This window comes from Triticum dicoccoides, chromosome 3A, assembly GCF_002162155.2.
Source record: "Triticum dicoccoides isolate Atlit2015 ecotype Zavitan chromosome 3A, WEW_v2.0, whole genome shotgun sequence".
Classification (NCBI taxonomy): Eukaryota; Viridiplantae; Streptophyta; class Magnoliopsida; order Poales; family Poaceae; genus Triticum; species Triticum dicoccoides.
The window spans coordinates 523,191,518-523,194,386 of NC_041384.1; positions in this window are offsets into that span (position 1 = coordinate 523,191,518).

Consider the following 2,869-nt stretch of genomic DNA (forward strand, 5'->3'; position numbering starts at 1 on the left):
ACCTACACGCGCGCTCCTCCTCCTCACTCGCCTCGCCACGCCACGCCTCGTCACGATGCGCCGCGGGTTGCGGGATTGAGCCGAGCCGAGGACAGAGCTATGCACGTTGTCTATATTTTTGCTGCATGGGAACATTAATGAGTCATTAATTAATAATTAACGGATGCGTTAATTACTGAACCGTTTTTGATTCTTTTGGATCGTGACGACTCGGACGTGGGGTTTACTCCCACGACCTACCCGGCCCACACTATATAGTCAGGCAGACGTCTACCCTAGTCGCCGCCGCTTTGTATGGTTTCTCACCACCGTTCCAGATCATTGCGCTGCCAAGCAAGTCTTCTCCATCCCTCCTTCTGGCGTGCACCGCGAGAAGGGACAGCAGGCCTTCGGAACCCCGCCTCTCGTGATCCTGTACGGGAGAGGGCGATCAGGTTTTTGGGGAGCGCACTCGCGCGACTGCTGGCAGCGACGACTTCGCGAACGACGACTTCTTCCCCGACCTCGGCAACCTCGTCCTCGATGACATGGGCGACAACGTCAACGCCGGCGGTGCTGCACCCGCTGCACCGTATGTGATTCTATCCTTCCTGTTCGAGATCGTGGTAGAATTCATGCTTCTAGTATGTGCCCTAGATGTGATATGTTCATCCGCTATGTTAGTTCGCATGATTAGTTTAATCTCTGCTGCTGTGGTCATGATTTATCTTCTGTTTATTTGGATTAAATCTCGTAGTAATTTGCTCATATTTCCAACAACTCATGTCCGTTCTGCAATCAGGAAGATGAAACTCTAAACCACATACTACTTAGGTATGGCTACACATTTGTGTTGCACTTGACATACCGGCGTGGGCACCTAGTGCGACAGATGTATGATCCGACTGGTGCCTCGGTAGAGTGAAGTAGGGTCTAAGCATCAGGACCACTCGAACAATTATCCTGCTTGGCCTTTGGGAGATGTGGAAGAATCGCAATGCGGTGGTCTTTGATGATGCTACCCCGAAGATTGCCGCAGTCATGTGCCGCGTGGAACAGGAAGGATGAACATGGTGGAATGCAGGGCTCATAGGAGGCAGTGTAGAGGAGTTGTTTGGTAGGTTGAGTAGGTGGAGCAGCCGTGAGTAGTCATTTTGTAAGCGTGTGAGTGTGAAATGGACAAGCTGTGAAGGTGTAGCATGTAATATGTAATCGCAACATCGGTGGAAGGTTCTTTATAGCCTTTTCCCTCTCTTTACAAAATGATACGCACGCTATGCTTATACTAGTTAAAACTTAAATAATACTTACATTGTCTGTTAAAAAATTAGCAAGAAAACCGAAGGTGCATCCACCCACACAGAAGGAGTGTTTACACACACCCCCACCCAGCTAGCTCATGAACGACATTAGACTCTCTATTACAATGCTCAATAGTAATCTTCCCGAACTTTCTCGATCACCATAGAATGGTAACTTTGCCCAGTGTAGCCACAACCATAACCGCCTAATTAAATCCAATCAATCCGTAGTTGCTACGTACCACGAACCATCTGAAGAACATGCAGTGCCTCATGTTTGGTTTTGGTAATTGATAACAATCTCTATGGACTAATGGTTGCCTTGAGTTATATTTGAAGGATTTGTCCATAGGCATATCCTGAAGTCCATGTGTTGATTTCAAGGAGTTTATGTGTTGACCAAGATACCATTCAAGGAATTATCCAAATATTGATCCTAGAGAAGATGTGATACAAGGTTGATCAAGACTAAGTCAAAGAGTGAATCAAGTTTATCAACACACAAAGCATACAAGATGCATTGAGAGGGATCAAGTGATCCCATGGTATGGTAAGCATTGTCCATTACACTTTGTGTACTAACCCATGGTCTACGTGAAAGTTCTATGTGGGGTTAGGTATGTTCCCATGGCCTTGCGTCAAGAGGAAGATCTCATACAACCCATGAAGGATGACATCAAATGGTGGTCCTCATCAAGGTTGCGGTGCCCAAGTTCAAGTGGAGCATCACGTTGAGATCACTTGATGCTTGCCATCCATTGTGATGACAATGAATTTGTGAAGATGTGCCGAAGAGTGGCTCACCCATAGTGAAGTATGAGAGGGTAATCAAGTAGTTTTCATCAAACCAACACAATCAAAAGCAATGATTTGGTGGGTTTATCTTTTGCTTTTCCGCCTTTCTTACAAAAAGTGCGTGAAGTGTTTGTGATCAAGTCGTCCTTTACTTAATGGAACATGCTACATGTTAATTGACTTGTCTTTTGTAAAGATTGACCGGGTGACAAGCCATTGGATCTACTCACGATAGTCATTCAATCCTATGTTTGCAATATGAGTCATGTTACGTTGGGAGATTTGCAAACAAGATTCATGCTGCATTCGTAGATTCTCAAGATGAGTGCTTTGTAACACGAGTCATGTTGCACTTAGAGATTCACAACATGACCCATGTTGCATTCAGAGGTTTGCAGCCAGATCTTTCCAACACGAGCCATGTTACCACCGCAACATATTCATCCTCGTCTTGAAGTCATCGCCATGCCAACGTCATTGTCGTTGGAAAAAATAGGCGTCATTGTTGCAATATGTCCACCCTCTCCTTGTAGTAGTTTCTGATCTCTCTGGCCTCTGTAACCCTGGTCGTCGTCGCCGTCACCATCGAAGCAGCATCGGCCCACGTCATCGCGCCCTTGGTAACTTGGACCTCAAGCATGATCTAGAGCTGCAGTGCCCATGGCTGCCTTGCAGCATTGCCGTCGTCATCGGAAACACCCGTCACCCCTGCAACTGTGGTGGCCGTTGGCATCGCAACAATGGTGCCCGCCGCCAGCCAGCCACTGGAGCGCGACTCACAATGACATTGCCCT